Consider the following 23188-nt stretch of genomic DNA (forward strand, 5'->3'; position numbering starts at 1 on the left):
CCTCGAAGTGAGGGTTTGGCTGCTAAAAACGAGGTCTTGAGCCTTAAAAAAGAAGGGGCTTGGACTCCAGGAAGTGAGGGTTTGGCTGCTAAAAATGAGGCCTTGAGCCTTGAAAGCGGAGGGACTTAAACCTGTGGAATGAGGGTTTGGCTGCTAAAAATGAAGGCTTGAGCCTTAAAACAGAGGAGCTTGGACCCCTGAAAGTAAGTTTTTGGCTGCTAATAATGATGCCTTGAGCCTTAAAAGTGAAGGGGCTTGGACCCCAGGAAGTGAGGGTTTGGCTGCTAAAAATGAGGTCTTGAGCCTTAAAAGAGAAGGGGCTTGGACCCCTCGAAGTGAGGGTTTGGCTGCTAAATACAAGGCCTTGAGCCTTAAAAGCAGAGGGGCTTGGTCCCCAGGAATTAAGGGTTTGGCTGCTAAAATTGAGGCCTTGAGCCTCAAAAGTAAAGGGGCTTGGACACCAGGAAGTGAGGGTTTGGCTGCTAAAAACGAGGCCTTGAGCATTAAAAGGTGAGGGGCTTAGACCCCTGGAAGTGAGTGTTTGGCTGCTAAAATTGAGGCCTTGAGCCTTGAAAGCGGAGGGACTTAAACCTGTGGAATGAAGGTTTGGCTGCTAAAAATGAAGGCTTGAGCCTTAAAACAGAGGAGCTTGGACCCCTGAAAGTAAGTTTTTGGCTGCTAATAATGAGGCCTTGAGCCTTAAAAGTGAAGGGGCTTGGACCCCAGGAAGTGAGGGTTTGGCTGCTAAAAACGAGGTCTTGAGCCTTAAAAAAGAAGGGGCTTGGACTCCAGGAAGTGAGGGTTTGGCTGCTAAAAATGAGGCCTTGATCCTTGAAAGCGGAGGGACTTAAACCTGTGGAATGAGGGTTTGGCTGCTAAAAATGAGGGCTTGAGCCTTAAAACAGAGGAGCTTGGACCCCTGAAAGTAAGTTTTTGGCTGCTAATAATGAGGCCTGGAGCCTTAAAAGTGAAGGGGCTTGGACCCCAGGAAGTGAGGGTTTGGCTGCTAAAAATGAGGTCTTGAGCCTTAAAAGAGAAGGGGCTTGGACCCCTCGAAGTGAGGGTTTGGCTGCTAAAAATGAGGCCTTGAGCCTCAAAAGTAAAGGGGCTTGGACCCCAGGAAGTGAGGGTTTGGCTGCTAAAAACGAGGCCTTGAGCATTAAAAGGTGAGGGGCTTAGACCTCTGAAAGTAAGGGTTTGGCTGCTAAAAATGAGGCCTTGAGCCTTAAAAGCAGAAGGGGCTTGGGCCCCAGGAATTAAGGGTTTGGCTGCTAAAAATGAGGCCTTGAGCCTTAAAAGAGAAGGGGCTTGGACCCCAGGAAGTGAGGGTTTGGCTGCTAAAAATGAGGCCTCGAGCCTTAAAAGAGAAGGGGCTTGGACCCCTGGAAGTGAGGGTTTGGCTGCTAAAAATGAGGCCTTGAGCCTTAAAAGAGAAGGGGCTTGGACATCTTAAATGAGGGTTTGGCTGCTAATAATGAGGCCTTGAGCCTTAAAAGAGAACGGGCTTGGACTCCAGGAAGTGAGGGTTTGGCTGCTAAAAATGAGGCCTTGAGCCTTGAAAGCGGAGGGACTTAAACCTGTGGAATGAGGGTTTGGCTGCTAAAAATGAAGGCTTGAGCCTTAAAACAGAGGAGCTTGGACCCCTGAAAGTAAGTTTTTGGCTGCTAATAATGAGGCCTGGAGCCTTAAAAGAGAAGGGGTTTGGACCCCTCGAAGTGAGGGTTTGGCTGTTAAATAAAGGCCTTGAGCCTTAAAAGAGAAGGGGCTTGGACCCCTGGAAGTGAGGGTTTGGCTGCTAGGAAGGAGGCCTTGAGCCTTAAAAGAGAAGAGGCTTGGACTCCTGGAAGTGAGGGTTTGGCTGCTAAAAATGAGGCCTTGAGCCTTGAAAGCGGAGGGACTTAAACCTGTGGAATGAGGGTTTGGCTGCTAAAAATGAAGGCTTGAGCCTTAAAACAGAGGAGCTTGGACCCCTGAAAGTAAGTTTTTGGCTTCTAATAATGAGGCCTGGAGCCTTAAAAGAGAAGGGGTTTGGACCCCTCGAAGTGAGGGTTTGGCTGCTAAAGATGAGGCCTTGAGCCTTAAAAGAGAAGAGGCTTGGACTCCTGGAAGTGAGGGTTTGCTGCTAAAAACGAGGTCTTGAGCCTTAAAAAAGAAGGGGCTTGGACTCCAGGAAGTGAGGGTTTGGCTGCTAAAAATGAGGCCTTGAGCCTTGAAAGCGGAGGGACTTAAACCTGTGGAATGAGGGTTTGGCTGCTAAAAATGAAGGCTTGAGCCTTAAAACAGAGGAGCTTGGACCCCTGAAAGTAAGTTTTTGGCTGCTAATAATGAGGCCTTGAGCCTTAAAAGTGAAGGGGCTTGGACCCCAGGAAGTGAGGGTTTGGCTGCTAAAAATGAGGTCTTGAGCCTTAAAAGAGAAGGGGCTTGGACCCCTCGAAGTGAGGGTTTGGCTGCTAAATACAAGGCCTTGAGCCTTAAAAGCAGAGGGGCTTGGGCCCCAGGAATTAAGGGTTTGGCTGCTAAAAATGAGGCCTTGAGCCTCAAAAGTAAAGGGGCTTGGACACCAGGAAGTGAGGGTCTGGCTGCTAGAAAGGAGGCCTTGAGCCTTAAAAGAGAAGGGGCTTGGACATCTTAAATGAGGGTTTGCCTGCTAATAATGAGGCCTTGAGCCTTAAAAGAGAAGGGGCTTGGACCCCTGGAAGTGAGTGTTTGGCTGCTAAAATTGAGGCCTTGAGCCTTGAAAGCGGAGGGACTTAAACCTGTGGAATGAAGGTTTGGCTGCTAAAAATGAAGGCTTGAGCCTTAAAACAGAGGAGCTTGGACCCCTGAAAGTAAGTTTTTGGCTGCTAATAATGAGGCCTGGAGCCTTAAAAGAGAAGGGGTTTGGACCCCTCGAAGTGAGGGTTTGGCTGTTAAATAAAGGCCTTGAGCCTTAAAAGAGAAGGGGCTTGGACCCCTCGAAGTGAGGGTTTGGCTGTTAAATAAAGGCCTTGATCCTTAAAAGAGAAGGGGCTTGGACCCCTCGAAGTGAGGGTTTGGCTGCTAAAAATGAGGCCTTGAGCCTTAAAAGAGAAGAGGCTTGGACTCCTGGAAGTGAGGGTTTGCTGCTAAAAACGAGGTCTTGAGCCTTAAAAAAGAAGGGGCTTGGACTCCAGGAAGTGAGGGTTTGGCTGCTAAAAATGAGGCCTTGAGCCTTGAAAGCGGAGGGACTTAAACCTGTGGAATGAGGGTTTGGCTGCTAAAAATGAGGCCTTGAGCCTTGAAAGCGGAGGGACTTAAACCTGTGGAATGAAGGTTTGGCTGGTAAAAATGAAGGCTTGAGCCTTAAAACAGAGGAGCTTGGACCCCTGAAAGTAAGTTTTTGGCTGCTAATAATGAGGCCTGGAGCCTTAAAAGAGAAGGGGTTTGGACCCCTCGAAGTGAGGGTTTGGCTGTTAAATCAAGGCCTTGAGCCTTAAAAGAGAAGGGGCTTGGACCCCTCGAAGTGAGGGTTTGGCTGCTAAAAATGAGGCCTTGAGCCTTAAAAGAGAAGAGGCTTGGACTCCTGGAAGTGAGGGTTTGCTGCTAAAAACGAGGTCTTGAGCCTTAAAAAAGAAGGGGCTTGGACTCCAGGAAGTGAGGGTTTGGCTGCTAAAAATGAGGCCTTGAGCCTTGAAAGCAGAGGGACTTAAACCTGTGGAATGAGGGTTTGGCTGCTAATAATGAGGCCTTGAGCCTTAAAAGAGAAGGGGCTTGGACCCCAGGAAGTGAGGGTTTGGCTGCTAAAAATGAGGCATTGAGCCTTAAAAGAGAACGGGCTTGGACCCCTCGAAGTGAGGCACTAGCTGCTAAAAATGAGGCCTTGAGCCTTAAAAGAGAACGGGCTTGGACCCTTCGAAGTGAGGGACTAGCTGCTAGGAAGGAGGCATTGAGCCTTAAAAGCTGAGGGGCTTAGACCCCTGGAAGTAAGGTTTTGGCTGCTAAAAATGAGGCCTTGAGGCTTGAAAGCTGAGGGGCTTGGACCCCTGGAAGGAAGGGTTTGGCTGCTAAAAATGAGGCCTTGAGCCTTGAAAGCGGAGGGACTTAAACCTGTGGAATGAGGGTTTGGCTGATAAAAATGAAGGCTTGAGCCTTAAAACAGAGGAGCTTGGACCCCTGAAAGTAAGTTTTTGGCTGCTAATAATGAGGCCTTCAGCCTTAAAAGTTAAGGGGCTTGGACCCCAGGAAGTGAGGGTTTGGCTGCTAAAAATGAGGTCTTGAGCCTTGAAAGAGAAGGGGCTTGGACCCCTCGAAATGAGGGTTTGGATACTAAAAATGAGGCCTTGAGCCTTAAAAGCAGAAGGGGCTTGGGCCCCAGGAATTAAGGGTTTGGCTGCTAAAAATGAGGCCTTGAGCCTTGAAAGCGGAGGGACTTAAACCTGTGGAATGCGGGTTTGGCTGGTAAAAATGAAGGCTTGAGACTTAAAACAGAGGAGCTTGGACCCCTGAAACTAAGTTTGCGGCTGCTAATAATGAGGCCTTGAGCCTTAAAAGAGAAGGGGCTTGGACCCCTGGAAGTATGCGTTTGGCTGCTAAAAATGAGGCCTTGAGCCTTAAAAGAGAAGGGGCTTGGACCCCAGGAAGTGAGGGTTTGGCTGCTAGGAAGAAGGCCTTGAACCTTAAAAGAGAATGGGCTTGGACCCCTGGAAGTGAGCGACTAGCTGCTAAAAATGAGGCATTGAGCCTTAAAAGCTGAGGGGCTTAGACCCCTGGAAGTAAGGGTTTGGCTGCTAAAAATGAGGCCTTGAGGCTTGAAGGCTGAGGGGCTTGGACCCCTGGAAGTAAGGGTTTGGCTGCTAAAAATGAGGCCTTGAGGCTTCAAAACGGAAGGACTTAAACCTGTGGAATGAGGGTTTGGCTGCTAAAAATGAAGGCTTGAGCCTTAAAACAGAGGAGCTTGGACCCCTGAAAGTAAGTTTTTGGCTGCTAATAATGAGGCCTTGAACCTTAAAAGTGAAGGGGCTTGGACCCCAGGAAGTGAGGGTTTGGCTGCTAAAAATGAGGTCTGGAGCCTTAAAAGAGAAGGGGCGTGGACCCCTCGAAGTGAGGGTGTGGGTGCTACAAATGAAGGCTTGAGCCTTAAAAGAGAAGGGGCTTGGACCCCTCGAAGTGAGGGTTTGGCTGCTAAATACAAGGCCTTGAGCCTTAAAAGCAGAGGGGCTTGGGCCCCAGGAATTAAGGGTTTGGCTGCTAAAAATGAGGCCTTGAGCCTTAAAAGAGAAGGGGCTTGGACCCCAGGAAGTGAGGGTTTGGCTGCTAAAAATGAGGCCTCGAGCCTTAAAAGAGAAGGGGCTTGGACCCCTGGAAGTGAGGGTTTGGCTGCTAAAAATGAGGCCTTGAGCCTTAAAAGAGAAGGGGCTTGGACATCTTAAATGAGGGTTTGGCTGCTAATAATGAGGCCTTGAGCCTTAAAAGAGAACGGGCTTGGACTCCAGGAAGTGAGGGTTTGGCTGCTAAAAATGAGGCCTTGAGCCTTGAAAGCGGAGGGACTTAAACATGTGGAATGAGGGTTTGGCTGCTAAAAATGAAGGCTTGAGCCTTAAAACAGAGGAGCTTGGACCCCTGAAAGTAAGTTTTTGGCTGCTAATAATGAGGCCTGGAGCCTTAAAAGAGAACGGGTTTGGACCCCTCGAAGTGAGGGTTTGGCTGTTAAATCAAGGCCTTGAGCCTTAAAAGAGAAGGGGCTTGGACCCCAGGAAGTGAGGGTTTGGCTGCTAGGAAGGAGGCCTTGAGCCTTAAAAGAGAAGAGGCTTGGACTCCTGGAAGTGAGGGTTTGGCTGCTAAAAATGAGGCCTTGAGCCTTGAAAGCGGAGGGACTTAAACCTGTGGAATGAGGGTTTGGCTGCTAAAAATGAAGGCTTGAGCCTTAAAACAGAGGAGCTTGGACCCCTGAAAGTAAGTTTTTGGCTTCTAATAATGAGGCCTGGAGCCTTAAAAGAGAAGGGGTTTGGACCCCTCAAAGTGAGGGTTTGGCTGTTAAATAAAGGCCTTGAGCCTTAAAAGAGAAGGGGCTTGGACCCCTCGAAGTGAGGGTTTGGCTGCTAAAAATGAGGCCTTGAGCCTTAAAAGAGAAGAGGCTTGGACTCCTGGAAGTGAGGGTTTGCTGCTAAAAATGAGGTCTTGAGCCTTAAAAAAGAAGGGGCTTGGACTCCAGGAAGTGAGGGTTTGGCTGCTAAAAATGAGGCCTTGAGCCTTGAAAGCGGAGGGACTTAAACCTGTGGAATGAGGGTTTGGCTGCTAAAAATGAAGGCTTGAGCCTTAAAACAGAGGAGCTTGGACCCCTGAAAGTAAGTTTTTGGCTGCTAATAATGAGGCCTTGAGCCTTAAAAGTGAAGGGGCTTGGACCCCAGGAAGTGAGGGTTTGGCTGCTAAAAATGAGGTCTTGAGCCTTAAAAGAGAAGGGGCTTGGACCCCTCGAAGTGAGGGTTTGGCTGCTAAATACAAGGCCTTGAGCCTTAAAAGCAGAGGGGCTTGGGCCCCAGGAATTAAGGGTTTGGCTGCTAAAAATGAGGCCTTGAGCCTCAAAAGTAAAGGGGCTTGGACACCAGGAAGTGAGGGTTTGGCTGCTAGAAAGGAGGCCTTGAGCCTTAAAAGAGAAGGGGCTTGGACATCTTAAATGAGGGTTTGCCTGCTAATAATGAGGCCTTGAGCCTTAAAAGAGAAGGGGCTTGGACTCCTGGAAGTGAGTGTTTGGCTGCTAAAATTGAGGCCTTGAGCCTTGAAAGCGGAGGGACTTAAACCTGTGGAATGAAGGTTTGGCTGCTAAAAATGAAGGCTTGAGCCTTAAAACAGAGGAGCTTGGACCCCTGAAAGTAAGTTTTTGGCTGCTAATAATGAGGCCTGGAGCCTTAAAAGAGAAGGGGTTTGGACCCCTCGAAGTGAGGGTTTGGCTGTTAAATAAAGGCCTTGAGCCTTAAAAGAGAAGGGGCTTGGACCCCTCGAAGTGAGGGTTTGGCTGCTAAAAATGAGGCCTTGAGCCTTAAAAGAGAAGAGGCTTGGACTCCTGGAAGTGAGGGTTTGCTGCTAAAAACGAGGTCTTGAGCCTTAAAAAAGAAGGGGCTTGGACTCCAGGAAGTGAGGGTTTGGCTGCTAAAAATGAGGCCTTGAGCCTTGAAAGTGGAGGGACTTAAACCTGTGGAATGAGGGTTTGGCTGCTAAAAATGAAGGCTTGAGCCTTAAAACAGAGGAGCTTGGACCCCTGAAAGTAAGTTTTTGGCTGCTAATAATGAGGCCTTGAGCCTTAAAAGTGAAGGGGCTTGGACCCCAGGAAGTGAGGGTTTGGCTGCTAAAAATGAGGTCTTGAGCCTTAAAAGAGAAGGGGCTTGGACCACTCGAAGTGAGGGTTTGGCTGCTAAATACAAGGCCTTGAGCCTTAAAAGCAGAGGGGCTTGGGCCCCAGGAATTAAGGGTTTGGCTGCTAAAAATGAGGCCTTGAGCCTCAAAAGTAAAGGGGCTTGGACACCAGGAAGTGAGGGTTTGGCTGCTAGAAAGGAGGCCTTGAGCCTTAAAAGAGAAGGGGCTTGGACATCTTAAATGAGGGTTTGGCTGCTAATAATGAGGCCTTGAGCCTTAAAAGAGAAAGGGCTTGGACCCCTGGAAGTGAGTGTTTGGCTGCTAAAATTGAGGCCTTGAGCCTTGAAAGCGGAGGGACTTAAACCTGTGGAATGAAGGTTTGGCTGGTAAAAATGAAGGCTTGAGCCTTAAAACAGAGGAGCTTGGACCCCTGAAAGTAAGTTTTTGGCTGCTAATAATGAGGCCTGGAACCTTAAAAGAGAAGGGGTTTGGACCCCTCGAAGTGAGGGTTTGGCTGTTAAATCAAGGCCTTGAGCCTTAAAAGAGCAGGGGCTTGGACCCCTCGAAGTGAGGGTTTGGCTGCTAAAAATGAGGCCTTGAGCCTTAAAAGAGAAGAGGCTTGGACTCCTGGAAGTGAGGGTTTGCTGCTAAAAATGAGGTCTTGAGCCTTAAAAAAGAAGGGGCTTGGACTCCAGGAAGTGAGGGTTTGGCTGCTAGAAAGGAGGCCTTGAGCCTTAAAAGTGAAGGGGCTTGGACATCTTAAATGAGGGTTTGGCTGCTAATAATGAGGCCTTGAGCCTTAAAAGAGAAGGGGCTTGGACCCCTGGAAGTGAGTGTTTGGCTGCTAAAATTGAGGCCTTGAGCCTTGAAAGCGGAGGGACTTAAACCTGTGGAATGAAGGTTTGGCTGGTAAAAATGAAGGCTTGAGCCTTAAAACAGAGGAGCTTGGACCCCTGAAAGTAAGTTTTTGGCTGCTAATAATGAGGCCTGGAGCCTTAAAAGAGAAGGGGTTTGGACCCCTCGAAGTGAGGGTTTGGCTGTTAAATCAAGGCCTTGAGCCTTAAAAGAGCAGGGGCTTGGACCCCTCGAAGTGAGGGTTTGGCTGTTAAATCAAGGCCTTGAGCCTTAAAAGAGAAGGGGCTTGGACCCCAGGAAGTGAGGGTTTGGCTGCTAGGAAGGAGGCCTTGAGCCTTAAAAGAGAAGAGGCTTGGACTCCTGGAAGTGAGGGTTTGGCTGCTAAAAATGAGGCCTTGAGCCTTGAAAGCGGAGGGACTTAAACCTGTGGAATGAAGGTTTGGCTGGTAAAAATGAAGGCTTGAGCCTTAAAACAGAGGAGCTTGGACCCCTGAAAGTAAGTTTTTGGCTGCTAATAATGAGGCCTGGAGCCTTAAAAGAGAAGGGGTTTGGACCCCTCGAAGTGAGGGTTTGGCTGTTAAATAAAGGCCTTGAGCCTTAAAAGAGAAGGGGCTTGGACCCCTGGAAGTGAGGGTTTGGCTGCTAGGAAGGAGGCCTTGAGCCTTAAAAGAGAAGAGGCTTGGACTCCTGGAAGTGAGGGTTTGCTGCTAAAAACGAGGTCTTGAGCCTTAAAAAAGAAGGGGCTTGGACTCCAGGAAGTGAGGGTTTGGCTGCTAAAAATGAGGCCTTGAGCCTTGAAAGTGGAGGGACTTAAACCTGTGGAATGAGGGTTTGGCTGCTAAAAATGAAGGCTTGAGCCTTAAAACAGAGGAGCTTGGACCCCTGAAAGTAAGTTTTTGGCTGCTAATAATGAGGCCTTGAGCCTTAAAAGTGAAGGGGCTTGGACCCCAGGAAGTGAGGGTTTGGCTGCTAAAAATGAGGTCTTGAGCCTTAAAAGAGAAGGGGCTTGGACCACTCGAAGTGAGGGTTTGGCTGCTAAATACAAGGCCTTGAGCCTTAAAAGCAGAGGGGCTTGGGCCCCAGGAATTAAGGGTTTGGCTGCTAAAAATGAGGCCTTGAGCCTCAAAAGTAAAGGGGCTTGGACACCAGGAAGTGAGGGTTTGGCTGCTAGAAAGGAGGCCTTGAGCCTTAAAAGTGAAGGGGCTTGGACATCTTAAATGAGGGTTTGGCTGCTAATAATGAGGCCTTGAGCCTTAAAAGAGAAGGGGCTTGGACCCCTGGAAGTGAGTGTTTGGCTGCTAAAATTGAGGCCTTGAGCCTTGAAAGCGGAGGGACTTAAACCTGTGGAATGAAGGTTTGGCTGGTAAAAATGAAGGCTTGAGCCTTAAAACAGAGGAGCTTGGACCCCTGAAAGTAAGTTTTTGGCTGCTAATAATGAGGCCTGGAGCCTTAAAAGAGAAGGGGTTTGGACCCCTCGAAGTGAGGGTTTGGCTGTTAAATCAAGGCCTTGAGCCTTAAAAGAGCAGGGGCTTGGACCCCTCGAAGTGAGGGTTTGGCTGCTAAAAATGAGGCCTTGAGCCTTAAAAGAGAAGAGGCTTGGACTCCTGGAAGTGAGGGTTTGCTGCTAAAAATGAGGTCTTGAGCCTTAAAAAAGAAGGGGCTTGGACTCCAGGAAGTGAGGGTTTGGCTGCTAAAAATGAGGCCTTGAGCCTTGAAAGCAGAGGGACTTAAACCTGTGGAATGAGGGTTTGGCTGCTAAAAATGAAGGCTTGAGCCTTAAAACAGAGGAGCTTGGACCCCTGAAAGTAAGTTTTTGGCTGCTAATAATGAGGCCTTGAGCCTTAAAAGTGAAGGGGCTTGGACCCCAGGAAGTGAGGGTTTGGCTGCTAAAAATGAGGTCTTGAGCCTTAAAAGAGAAGGGGCTTGGACCCCTCGAAGTGAGGTTTTGGCTGCTAAAAATGAGGCCTTGAGCCTTAAAAGCAGAGGGGCTTGGGCCCCAGGAATTAAGGGTTTGGCTGCTAAAAATGAGGCCTTGAGCCTCAAAAGTAAAGGGGCTTGGACACCAGGAAGTGAGGGTTTGGCTGCTAGAAAGGAGGCCTTGAGCCTTAAAAGAGAAGAGGCTTGGACATCTTAAATGAGGGTTTGCCTGCTAATAATGAGGCCTTGAGCCTTAAAAGAGAAGGGGCTTGGACTCCTGGAAGTGAGTGTTTGGCTGCTAAAATTGAGGCCTTGAGCCTTGAAAGCGGAGGGACTTAAACCTGTGGAATGAAGGTTTGGCTGCTAAAAATGAAGGCTTGAGCCTTAAAACAGAGGAGCTTGGACCCCTGAAAGTAAGTTTTTGGCTGCTAATAATGAGGCCTGGAGCCTTAAAAGAGAAGGGGTTTGGACCCCTCGAAGTGAGGGTTTGGCTGTTAAATAAAGGCCTTGAGCCTTAAAAGAGAAGGGGCTTGGACCCCTCGAAGTGAGGGTTTGGCTGCTAAATACAAGGCCTTGAGCCTTAAAAGAGAAGAGGCTTGGACTCCTGGAAGTGAGGGTTTGCTGCTAAAAACGAGGTCTTGAGCCTTGAAAGCGGAGGGACTTAAACCTGTGGAATGAGGGTTTGGCTGCTAAAAATGAAGGCTTGAGCCTTAAAACAGAGGAGCTTGGACCCCTGAAAGTAAGTTTTTGGCTGCTAATAATGAGGCCTGGAGCCTTAAAAGAGAAGGGGCTTGGACCCCTCGAAGTGAGGGTTTGGCTGCTAAAAATGAGGCCTTGAGCCTTAAAAGAGAAGAGGCTTGGACTCCTGGAAGTGAGGGTTTGCTGCTAAAAACGAGGTCTTGAGCCTTAAAAAAGAAGGGGCTTGGACTCCAGGAAGTGAGGGTTTGGCTGCTAAAAATGAGGCCTTGAGCCTTGAAAGCAGAGGGACTTAAACCTGTGGAATGAGGGTTTGGCTGCTAATAATGAGGCCTTGAGCCTTAAAAGAGAAGGGGCTTGGACCCCAGGAAGTGAGGGTTTGGCTGCTAAAAATGAGGCATTGAGCCTTAAAAGAGAACGGGCTTGGACCCCTCGAAGTGAGGCACTAGCTGCTAAAAATGAGGCCTTGAGCCTTAAAAGAGAACGGGCTTGGACCCTTCGAAGTGAGGGACTAGCTGCTAGGAAGGAGGCATTGAGCCTTAAAAGCTGAGGGGCTTAGACCCCTGGAAGTAAGGGTTTGGCTGCTAAAAATGAGGCCTTGAGGCTTGAAAGCTGAGGGGCTTGGACCCCTGGAAGGAAGGGTTTGGCTGCTAAAAATGAGGCCTTGAGCCTTGAAAGCGGAGGGACTTAAACCTGTGGAATGAGGGTTTGGCTGATAAAAATGAAGGCTTGAGCCTTAAAACAGAGGAGCTTGGACCCCTGAAAGTAAGTTTTTGGCTGCTAATAATGAGGCCTTCAGCCTTAAAAGTTAAGGGGCTTGGACCCCAGGAAGTGAGGGTTTGGCTGCTAAAAATGAGGTCTTGAGCCTTAAAAGAGAAGGGGCTTGGACCCCTCGAAGTGAGGGTTTGGCTACTAAAAATGAGGCCTTGAGGCTTAAAAGCAGAAGGGGCTTGGGCCCCAGGAATTAAGGGTTTGGCTGCTAAAAATGAGGCCTTGAGCCTTAAAAGAGAAGGGGCTTGGGTCCCTCGAAGTGAGGGTTTGGCTGCTAAAAATGAGGCCTTGAGCCTTAAAAGAGAAGGGGCTTGGACCCCTGGAAGTGAGGGTTTGGCTGCTAGAAAGGAGGCCTTGAGCCTTAAAAGAGAAGGGGCTTGGACATCTTAAATGAGGGTTTGGCTGCTAATAATGACGCCTTGAGCCTTAAAAGAGAAGGGGCTTGGACCCCTGGAAGTGAGTGTTTGGCTGCTAAAAATGAGGCCTTGAGCCTTGAAAGCGGAGGGACTTAAACCTGTGGAATGAGGGTTTGGCTGGTAAAAATGAAGGCTTGAGCCTTAAAACAGAGGAGCTTGGACCCCTGAAAGTAAGTTTTTGGCTGCTAATAATGAGGCCTTGAGCCTTAAAAGAGAAGGGGCTTGGACCCCTCGAAGTGAGGGTTTGGCTGCTAAAAATGAGGTCTTGAGCCTTAAAAGAGAAGGGGCTTGGACCCCTCGAAGTGAGGGTGTGGGTGCTACAAATGAAGGCTTGAGCCTTAAAAGAGAAGCGGCTTGGACCCCAGGAAGTGAGGGCTTGGCAGCTAAAAATGAGGCCTTGAGCCTTGAAAGCAGAGGGACTTAAACCTGTGGAATGAGGGGTTGGCTGCTAATAATGAGGCCTTGAGCCTTAAAAGAGAAGGGGCTTGGGCCCCTCGAAGTGAGGGACTAGCTGCTAAAAATGAGGCCTTGAGCCTTAAAAGAGAAGGGGCTTGGACCCCTGGAAGTAAGTTTTTGGCTGCTAATAATGAGGCCTTGAGGCTGGAAAGCTGAGGGGCTTGGACCCCTGGAAGTAAGGGTTTGGCAGCTAAAAATGAGGCCTTGAGCCTTAAAAGAGAAGGGGCTTGGACCCCTGGAAGTGAGGGTTTGGCTGCTAAAAATGAGGCCTTGAGCCTTAAAAGTGGAAGGACTTAAACCTGTGGAATGTGGGTTTGGCTGGTAAAAATGAAGGCTTGAGCCTTAAAACAGAGGAGCTTGGACCCCTGAAACTAAGTTTGCGGCTGCTAATAATGAGGCCTTGAGCCTTAAAAGAGAAGGGGCTTGGACCCCTGGAAGTATGCGTTTGGCTGCTAAAAATGAGGCCTTCAGCCTTAAAATAGAAGGGGCTTGGACCCCTCGAAGTGAGGGTTTGGCTGCTAAAAATGAGGCCTTGAGCCTTAAAAGAGAAGAGGCTTGGACTCCTGGAAGTGAGGGTTTGCTGCTAAAAACGAGGTCTTGAGCCTTAAAAGAGAAGGGGCTTGGACCCCTCGAAGTGAGGGTTTGGCTGCTAAAAATGAGGTCTTGAGCCTTGAAAGAGAAGGGGCTTGGACTCCAGGAAGTGAGGGTTTGGCTGCTAAAAACGAGGCCTTGAGCCTTAAAAGCAGAAGGGGCTTGGGCCCCAGGAATTAAGGGTTTGGCTGCTAAAAATGAGGCCTTGAGCCTTAAAAGAGAAGGGGCTTGGACCCCAGGAAGTGAGGGTTTGGCTGCTAAAAATGAGGCCTTGAGCCTTAAAAGTGAAGGGGCTTGGACATCTTAAATGAGGGTTTGGCTGCTAATAATGAGGCCTTGAGCCTTAAAAGAGAAGGGGCTTGGACCCCTGGAAGTGAGTGTTTGGCTGCTAAAATTGAGGCCTTGAGCCTTGAAAGCGGAGGGACTTAAACCTGTGGAATGAAGGTTTGGCTGGTAAAAATGAAGGCTTGAGCCTTAAAACAGAGGAGCTTGGACCCCTGAAAGTAAGTTTTTGGCTGCTAATAATGAGGCCTGGAGCCTTAAAAGAGAAGGGGTTTGGACCCCTCGAAGTGAGGGTTTGGCTGTTAAATCAAGGCCTTGAGCCTTAAAAGAGCAGGGGCTTGGACCCCTCGAAGTGAGGGTTTGGCTGCTAAAAATGAGGCCTTGAGCCTTAAAAGAGAAGAGGCTTGGACTCCTGGAAGTGAGGGTTTGCTGCTAAAAATGAGGTCTTGAGCCTTAAAAAAGAAGGGGCTTGGACTCCAGGAAGTGAGGGTTTGGCTGCTAAAAATGAGGCCTTGAGCCTTGAAAGCAGAGGGACTTAAACCTGTGGAATGAGGGTTTGGCTGCTAAAAATGAAGGCTTGAGCCTTAAAACAGAGGAGCTTGGACCCCTGAAAGTAAGTTTTTGGCTGCTAATAATGAGGCCTTGAGCCTTAAAAGTGAAGGGGCTTGGACCCCAGGAAGTGAGGGTTTGGCTGCTAAAAATGAGGTCTTGAGCCTTAAAAGAGAAGGGGCTTGGACCACTCGAAGTGAGGGTTTGGCTGCTAAATACAAGGCCTTGAGCCTTAAAAGCAGAGGGGCTTGGGCCCCAGGAATTAAGGGTTTGGCTGCTAAAAATGAGGCCTTGAGCCTCAAAAGTAAAGGGGCTTGGACACCAGGAAGTGAGGGTTTGGCTGCTAGAAAGGAGGCCTTGAGCCTTAAAAGAGATGGGGCTTGGACATCTTAAATGAGGGTTTGCCTGCTAATAATGAGGCCTTGAGCCTTAAAAGAGAAGGGGCTTGAACCCCTGGAAGTGAGTGTTTGGCTGCTAAAATTGAGGCCTTGAGCCTTGAAAGCGGAGGGACTTAAACCTGTGGAATGAAGGTTTGGCTGCTAAAAATGAAGGCTTGAGCCTTAAAACAGAGGAGCTTGGACCCCTGAAAGTAAGTTTTTGGCTGCTAATAATGAGGCCTGGAGCCTTAAAAGAGAAGGGGTTTGGACCCCTCGAAGTGAGGGTTTGGCTGTTAAATAAAGGCCTTGAGCCTTAAAAGAGAAGGGGCTTGGACCCCTCGAAGTGAGGGTTTGGCTGCTAAAAATGAGGCCTTGAGCCTTAAAAGAGAAGAGGCTTGGACTCCTGGAAGTGAGGGTTTGCTGCTAAAAACGAGGTCTTGAGCCTTAAAAAAGAAGGGGCTTGGACTCCAGGAAGTGAGGGTTTGGCTGCTAAAAATGAGGCCTTGAGCCTTGAAAGTGGAGGGACTTAAACCTGTGGAATGAGGGTTTGGCTGCTAAAAATGAAGGCTTGAGCCTTAAAACAGAGGAGCTTGGACCCCTGAAAGTAAGTTTTTGGCTGCTAATAATGAGGCCTTGAGCCTTAAAAGTGAAGGGGCTTGGACCCCAGGAAGTGAGGGTTTGGCTGCTAAAAATGAGGTCTTGAGCCTTAAAAGAGAAGGGGCTTGGACCACTCGAAGTGAGGGTTTGGCTGCTAAATACAAGGCCTTGAGCCTTAAAAGCAGAGGGGCTTGGGCCCCAGGAATTAAGGGTTTGGCTGCTAAAAATGAGGCCTTGAGCCTCAAAAGTAAAGGGGCTTGGACACCAGGAAGTGAGGGTTTGGCTGCTAGAAAGGAGGCCTTGAGCCTTAAAAGTGAAGGGGCTTGGACATCTTAAATGAGGGTTTGGCTGCTAATAATGAGGCCTTGAGCCTTAAAAGAGAAGGGGCTTGGACCCCTGGAAGTGAGTGTTTGGCTGCTAAAATTGAGGCCTTGAGCCTTGAAAGCGGAGGGACTTAAACCTGTGGAATGAAGGTTTGGCTGGTAAAAATGAAGGCTTGAGCCTTAAAACAGAGGAGCTTGGACCCCTGAAAGTAAGTTTTTGGCTGCTAATAATGAGGCCTGGAGCCTTAAAAGAGAAGGGGTTTGGACCCCTCGAAGTGAGGGTTTGGCTGTTAAATCAAGGCCTTGAGCCTTAAAAGAGCAGGGGCTTGGACCCCTCGAAGTGAGGGTTTGGCTGCTAAAAATGAGGCCTTGAGCCTTAAAAGAGAAGAGGCTTGGACTCCTGGAAGTGAGGGTTTGCTGCTAAAAACGAGGTCTTGAGCCTTAAAAAAGAAGGGGCTTGGACTCCAGGAAGTGAGGGTTTGGCTGCTAAAAATGAGGCCTTGAGCCTTGAAAGCAGAGGGACTTAAACCTGTGGAATGAGGGTTTGGCTGCTAATAATGAGGCCTTGAGCCTTAAAAGAGAAGGGGCTTGGGCCCCAGGAATTAAGGGTTTGGCTGCTAAAAATGAGGCATTGAGCCTTAAAAGAGAACGGGCTTGGACCCCTCGAAGTGAGGCACTAGCTGCTAAAAATGAGGCCTTGAGCCTTAAAAGAGAACGGGCTTGGACCCTTCGAAGTGAGGGACTAGCTGCTAGGAAGGAGGCATTGAGCCTTAAAAGCTGAGGGGCTTAGACCCCTGGAAGTAACGGTTTGGCTGCTAAAAATGAGGCCTTGAGGCTTGAAAGCTGAGGGGCTTGGACCCCTGGAAGGAAGGGTTTGGCTGCTAAAAATGAGGCCTTGAGCCTTCAAAGCGGAGGGACTTAAACCTGTGGAATGAGGGTTTGGCTGATAAAAATGAAGGCTTGAGCCTTAAAACAGAGGAGCTTGGACCCCTGAAAGTAAGTTTTTGGCTGCTAATAATGAGGCCTTGAGCCTTAAAAGTTAAGGGGCTTGGACCCCTCGAAGTGAGGGTTTGGCTGCTAAAAATGAGGTCTTGAGCCTTAAAAGAGAAGGGGCTTGGACCCCTCGAAGTGAGGGTTTGGCTACTAAAAATGAGGCCTTGAGGCTTAAAAGCAGAAGGGGCTTGGGCCCCAGGAATTAAGGGTTTGGCTGCTAAAAATGAGGCCTTGAGCCTTAAAAGAGAAGGGGCTTGGGCCCCAGGAAGTGAGGGTTTGGCTGCTAAAAATGAGGCCTTGAGCCTTAAAAGAGAAGGGGCTTGGACCCCTGGAAGTGAGGGTTTGGCTGCTAGAAAGGAGGCCTTGAGCCTTAAAAGAGAAGGGGCTTGGACATCTTAAATGAGGGTTTGGCTGCTAATAATGACGCCTTGAGCCTTAAAAGAGAAGGGGCTTGGACCCCTGGAAGTGAGTGTTTGGCTGCTAAAAATGAGGCCTTGAGCCTTGAAAGCGGAGGGACTTAAACCTGTGGAATGAGGGTTTGGCTGGTAAAAATGAAGGCTTGAGCCTTAAAACAGAGGAGCTTGGACCCCTGAAAGTAAGTTTTTGGCTGCTAATAATGAGGCCTTGAGCCTTAAAAGAGAAGGGGCTTGGACCCCTCGAAGTGAGGGTTTGGCTGCTAAAAATGAGGTCTTGAGCCTTAAAAGAGAAGGGGCTTGGACACCAGGAAGTGAGGGCTTGGCAGCTAAAAATGAGGCCTTGAGCCTTGAAAGCAGAGGGACTTAAACCTGTGGAATGAGGGGTTGGCTGCTAATAATGAGGCCTTGAGCCTTAAAAGAGAAGGGGCTTGGGCCCCTCGAAGTGAGGGACTAGCTGCTAAAAATGAGGCCCTGAGCCTTAAAAGAGAAGGGGCTTGGACCCCTGGAAGTAAGGGTTTGGCTGCTAAAAATGAGGCCTTGAGGCTGGAAAGCTGAGGGGCTTGGACCCCTGGAAGTAAGGGTTTGGCAGCTAAAAATGAGGCCTTGAGCCTTAAAAGAGAAGGGGCTTGGACCCCTCGAAGTGAGGGTTTGGCTGCTAAAAATGAGGCCTTGAGCCTTAAAAGTGGAAGGACTTAAACCTGTGGAATGTGGGTTTGGCTGGTAAAAATGAAGGCTTGAGCCTTAAAACAGAGGAGCTTGGACCCCTGAAACTAAGTTTGCGGCTGCTAATAATGAGGCCTTGAGCCTTAAAAGAGAAGGGGCTTGGACCCCTGGAAGTATGCGTTTGGCTGCTAAAAATGAGGCCTTCAGCCTTAAAATAGAAGGGGCTTGGACCCCTCGAAGTGAGGGTTTGGCTGCTAAAAATGAGGCCTTGAGCCTTAAAAGAGAAGAGGCTTGGACTCCTGGAAGTGAGGGTTTGCTGCTAAAAACGAGGTCTTGAGCCTTAAAAGAGAAGGGGCTTGGACCCCTCGAAGTGAGGGTTTGGCTGCTAAAAATGAGGTCTTGAGCCTTGAAAGAGAAGGGGCTTGGACCCCTCGAAGTGAGGGTTTGGCTGCTAAAAATGAGGCCTTGAGCCTTAAAAGCAGAAGGGGCTTGGGCCCCAGGAATTAAGGGTTTGGCTGCTAAAAATGAGGCCTTGAGCCTTAAAAGAGAAGGGGCTTGGACCCCAGGAATTAAGGGTTTGGCTGCTAAAAATGAGGCCTTGAGCCTTAAAAGAGAAGGGGCATGGACATCTTAAATGAGGGTTTGGCTGCTAAAAATGAGGCCTTGAGCCTTAAAAGAGAAGGGGCTTGGACCCCTGGAAGTGAGGGTTTGGCTGCTAGAAAGGAGGCCTTGAGCCTTAAAAGAGAAGGGGCTTGGGCCCCTCGAAGTGAGGTTTTGGCTGCTAAAAATGAGGCCTTGAGCCTTAAAAGAGAAGGGGCTTGGGACTCTCGAAGTGAGTGTTTGGCTGCTATAATGAGGCCTTGAGCCTTGAAAGCGGAGGGACTTAAACCTGTGGAATGAGGGTTTGGCTGCTAAAAATGAAGGCTTGAGCCTTAAAACAGAGGAGCTTGGACCCCTGAAAGTAAGTTTTTGGCTGCTAATAATGAGGCCTGGAGCCTTAAAAGAGAAGGGGTTTGGACCCCTCGAAGTGAGGGTTTGGCTGTTAAATCAAGGCCTTGAGCCTTAAAAGAGAAGGGGCTTGGACTCCTGGAAGTGATGGTTTGGCTGCTAAAAACGAGGCCTTGAGCCTTAAAAAAGAAGGGGCTTGGACCCCTGAAAGTAAGTTTTTGGCTGCTAAAAATGAGGCCTTGAGCCTTAAAAGAAAAGGGGCTTGGACCCCTGTAGGTGAGGGTTTGGCTGCTAAAAATGAGGCCTTGAGCCTTATAAGCAGAAGGGGCTTGGGCCCCTGGAAGTGAGGGTTTGGCTGCTAATAATGAGGCCTTGAGCCTTAAAAGAGAAGGGGCTTGGACCCCTGGAAGTGAGGGTTTGGCTGCTAAAATTGAGGCCTTGAGCCTTGAAAGCGGAGGGACTTAAACCTGTGGAATGAGGGTTTGGCTGGGAAAAATGAAGGCTTGAGCCTTAAAAGCTGAGGAGCTTGGACCCCTGAAAGTAAGTTTTTGGCTGCTAATAATGAGGCCTGGAGCCATAAAAGAGAAGGGGCTTGGACCCCTCGAAGTGAGGGTATGGCTCTTAAAAACAAGGCCTTGAGCCTTATAAGCAGAAGGGGCTTGGGCCCCTGGAAGTGAGGGTTTGGCTGCTAAAAATGAGGCCTTGAGCCTTAAAAGCAGAAGGGGCTTGGGCCCCAGGAATTAAGGGTTTGGCTGCTAAAAATGAGACCTTGAGCCTTAAAAGAGAAGGGGCTTGGGCCCCAGGAATTAAGGGTTTGGCTGCTAAAAATAATGCCTTGAGCCTTAAAAGAAAAGGGGCTTGGACCCCAGGAAGTGAGGGTTTGGCTGCTAAAAATGAAGGCTTCAGCCTTAAAAGAGAAGGTGCTTGGACCCCTGGAGGTGAGGGTGTGGCTGCTACAAATGAAGGCTTGAGCTTTAAAAGAGAAGGGGCTTGGGCCCCAGGAATTAAGGGTTTGGCTGCTAAAAATGACACCTTCAGCCTTGAAAGCGGAGGGACTTAAACCTGTGGAATGAGGGTTTGGCTGCTAAAAATAAACGCTTGAGCCTTAAAAGTGAAGGGGCTTGGACCCCTCGAAGTGAGGGTTTGGCTGCTAAAAATGAGGCCTTGAGCCTTAAAAGAGAACGGGCTTGGACCCCTCATAGTCAGGGTTTGGCTGCTAAAAAAAATGCCTTGAGCCTCAAAAGAGAAGGGGCTTGGACCCATGGAAGTGAGGGTTTGGCTGTTAAAAACGAGGCCTTGATTCTGAAAAGATAGGTGAAGGGGCTTGGACCCCTGGAAGTGAGGGTTTGGCTGCTAATAATGAGGCCTTGCGCCTTCAAAGCGGAGGGACTTAAACCTGTGGAATGAGGGTTTGGCTGCTAAAAATGAAGGCTTGAGCATTAAAACAGAAGAGCTTGGACTCCTCAAAGTAAGTTTTTGGCTGCTAATAATGAGGCCTTGAGCCTTAAAAGAGAAGGGGCTTGGACCCCAGGAAGTGAGGGTTTGGCTGCTAAAAAGGAGGCCTTGAGCCTTAAAAGCTGAGGGGCTTAGACCCCTGGAAGTAAGGGTTTGGCTGCTAAAAATGAGGACTTGAGCCTCAAAAGTAAAGGGGCTTGGACACCAGGAAGTGAGGGTTTGGCTGCTAATAATGAGACCTTGAGCCTTAAAAGAGAATGGTCTTGGACCCCTCGAAGTGAGGGTTTGGCTGCTAAAAATGAGGCCTGGAGCCTTAAAAGAGAAGGGGCTTGGACTCCTGGAAGTGAGGGTTTGGCTGTTAAATCAAGGCCTTGAGCCTTAAAAGAGAGGAGAAGGGGCTTGGAACCCTCGAAGTGAGGGTTTGGCTGCTAGAAAGGAGACCTTGAGCCTTAAAACTAAAGGGCTTGAACCCCTGGAAGTGAGGGACTAGCTGCTTAAAATGAGGCATTGAGCCTTAAAACAGAGGAGCTTGGACCCCTGAAAGTAAGTTTTTGGCTGCTAAAAATGAGGCCTTGAGCCTTAAAAGAGAAGGGGCTTGGGCCCCTCGAAGTGAGGGACTAGCTGCTAAAAATGAGGCATTGAGCCTTAAAAGCTGAGGTGCTTAGACCCCTGGAAGTGAGGGTTTGGCTGCTAATAATGAGGCCTTGAGCCTTAAAAGAGAAGGGGCTTGGACCCCTCGAAGTGAGGGTTTGGCTGCTAAAAATGGTGCCTTGAGCCTTAAAAGCAGAAGGGGCTTGGGCCCCAGGAATTAAGGGTTTGGCTGCTAAAAATGAGGCCTTGAGCCTCAAAAGTAAAGAGGCTTGGACCCCTCGAAGTGAGGGTTTGGCTGCTAAAAATGAGGACTTGAGCCTCAAAAGTAAAGGGGCTCGGACACCAGGAAGTGAGGGTTTGGCTGCTAATAATGAGACCTTGAGCCTTAAAAGTAAAGGGGCTTGGACCCCAGGAAGTGAGGGTTTGGCTGCTAAAAATGAGGCCTTGAGCCTTAAAAGAGAAGGGGCTTGGAGCCCTGGGAGTGAGGGTTTGGCTGCTAATAATGAGGCCTTGAGCCTTAAAAGAGAGGAGAACGGGCTTGGGCCCCACGAAGTGAGGGTTTGGCTGCTAAAGATGAGGACTTGAGCCTTAAAAGAGAAGGGGCTTGGACCCCTCGATGTGAGGGTTTGGCTGCTAAAAATGAGGCCTTGAGCCGCAAAAGAAAAGGGGCTTGTACCCCTTGAAGTGAGGGTTTGGCTGCTACAAATGAAGGCTTGAGCCTTAAAAGAGAAGGGGCTTGGATCCCAGGAAATTAGGGTTTGGCTGCTAAAAATGAAGGCTTGAGCCTTGAAAACAGAGGAGCTTGGACCCCTGAAAGTAAGTTTTTGGCTGCTAATAATGAGGCCTTGAGCCTTAAAAGAAAAGGGGATTGGACCCCTCGACATGAGGGTTTGGCTGCTAATAATGAGGCCTTGAGCCTTAAAAGAGAACGGTCTTGGACCCCTCGAAGTGAGGGTTTGGCTGCTAAAAATGAGGCCTTGAGCCTTGAAAGAGAAGGGGCTTGGGCCCCTCGAAGTGAGGGTTTGGCTGCTAGAAATGAGGCCTTGAGCCTTAAAAGAGAAGGGGCTTGGACCCCTCAAAGTGAGGGTTTGGCTGCTAAAAATGAGACCTTGAGCCTCAAAAGAGAAGGGGCTTGGACCCCTCGAAGTGAGGGTTTGGCTGTTCAAAACGAGGCCTTGATTCTGAAAAGATAAGAGAAGGGGCTTGGACCCCAGGAAGTGAGGGTTTGGCTGCTAGAAAGGAGGCCTTGAGCCTTAAAAGAGAACGGGCTTGGACCCCCCGAAGTGAGGGTTTGGCTGCTAAAAATGAAGGCTTCAGCCTTAAAACAGAGGAGCTTGGACCCCTGAAAGTAAGTTTTTGGCTGCTAAAAATGAGGCCTCGAGCCTTAAAAGAGAAGGGGCTTGGACCCATCGAAGTGAGGGTTTGGCTGCTAAAAAGGAGTCCTTGAGCCTTAAAAGAGAAGGGGCTTGGACCCCTCGAAGTGAGGGACAGGCTGCTAAAAATGAGGCATTGAGCCTTAAAAGATGAGGGGCTTAGACCCCTGGAAGTGAGGGTTTGGCTGCTAAAAAAGAGGCCTTGAGCCTTAAAAGTGAAGGGGCTTGGACCCCTGTAGGTGAGGGTTTGGCTGCTAAAAATGAGGCCTTGAGCCTTGAAAGCGGAGGGACTTAAACCTGTGGAATGAGGGTTTGGCTGCTAAAAGTGAAGGCTTGAGCCTTAAAACAGAGGAGCTTGGACCCCTGAAACTAAGTTTTTGGCTGCTAATAATGAGGCCTGGAGCCTTAAAAGACAAGGGGCTTGGACCGCAGGAAGTGAGGGTTTGGCTGTTCAAAACGAGGCCTTGAGCCTTAAAAGAGAAGGGACTTGGACCCCAGGAAGTGAGGGTTTGGCTGCTAAAGATGAGTACTTGAGCCTTAAAAGCAGAGAGGTTTGGGCTCCAGGAATTAAGGGTTTGGTTGCTAAAAATGAGGCCTTGAGCCTCAAAAGTAAAGGGGCTTGGACCCCTCGAAGTGAGGGTTTGGCTGCTAAAAATGAAGGCTTGAGCCTTAAAACAGAGGAGCTTGGACCCGTGAAAGTAAGTTTTTGGCTGCTAATAATGAGGCCTTGAGCCTTAAAAGAGAAGGGGCTTGGACCCCTCGACGTGAGGGTTTGGCTGCTAAAAAGGAGGCCTTGAGCCTTGAAAGAGAAGGGGCTTGGACCCCTCGAAGTGAGGGTTTGGCTGTTAAATAAAGGCCTTGAGCCTTAAAAGAGAAGGGGCTTGGACCCCTCGAAGTGAGGGACTAGCTGCTAAAAATGAGGCATTGAGCCTTAAAAGCTGAGGGGCTTAGACCCCTGGAAGTAAGGGTTTGGCTGCTAAAAATGAGGCCTTGAGCCTTAAAAGTGAAGGGGCTTGGACCCCTGTAGGTGAGGGTTTGGCTGCTAAAAATGAGGCCTTGAGCCTTAAAAGCAGAGGGACTTAAACCTGTGGAATGAGGGTTTGGCTGCTAAAAATGAAGGCTTGAGCTTTAAAACAGAGGAGCTTGGACCCCTGAAAGTAAGTTTTTGGCTGCTAAAAATGAGGCCTTGATCCTTAAAAGAGAAGGGGCTTGGACCCCAGGAATTAAGGGTTTGGCTGCTAAAAATGAGGACTTGAGCCTTAAAAGAGAAGGGGCTTGGACCCCTCGAAGTGAGGGTTTGGCTGCTAATAATGAGACCTTGAGCCTTAAAAGAGAAGGGGCTTGGACCCCTCGAAGTGAGGGTTTGGCTACTAAAAATGAGGCCTTGAGGCTTAAAAGCAGAAGGGGCTTGGGCCCCAGGAATTAAGGGTTTGGCTGCTAAAAATGAGGCCTTGAGCCTTAAAAGAGAAGGGGCTTGGGCCCCAGGAAGTGAGGGTTTGGCTGCTAAAAATGAGGCCTTGAGCCTTAAAAGAGAAGGGGCTTGGACCCCTGGAAGTGAGGGTTTGGCTGCTAGAAAGGAGGCCTTGAGCCTTAAAAGAGAAGGGGCTTGGA

The sequence above is a fragment of the Phalacrocorax aristotelis genome, chromosome 10 (genome assembly GCF_949628215.1).
Source record: "Phalacrocorax aristotelis chromosome 10, bGulAri2.1, whole genome shotgun sequence".
Classification (NCBI taxonomy): domain Eukaryota; kingdom Metazoa; phylum Chordata; class Aves; order Suliformes; family Phalacrocoracidae; genus Phalacrocorax; species Phalacrocorax aristotelis.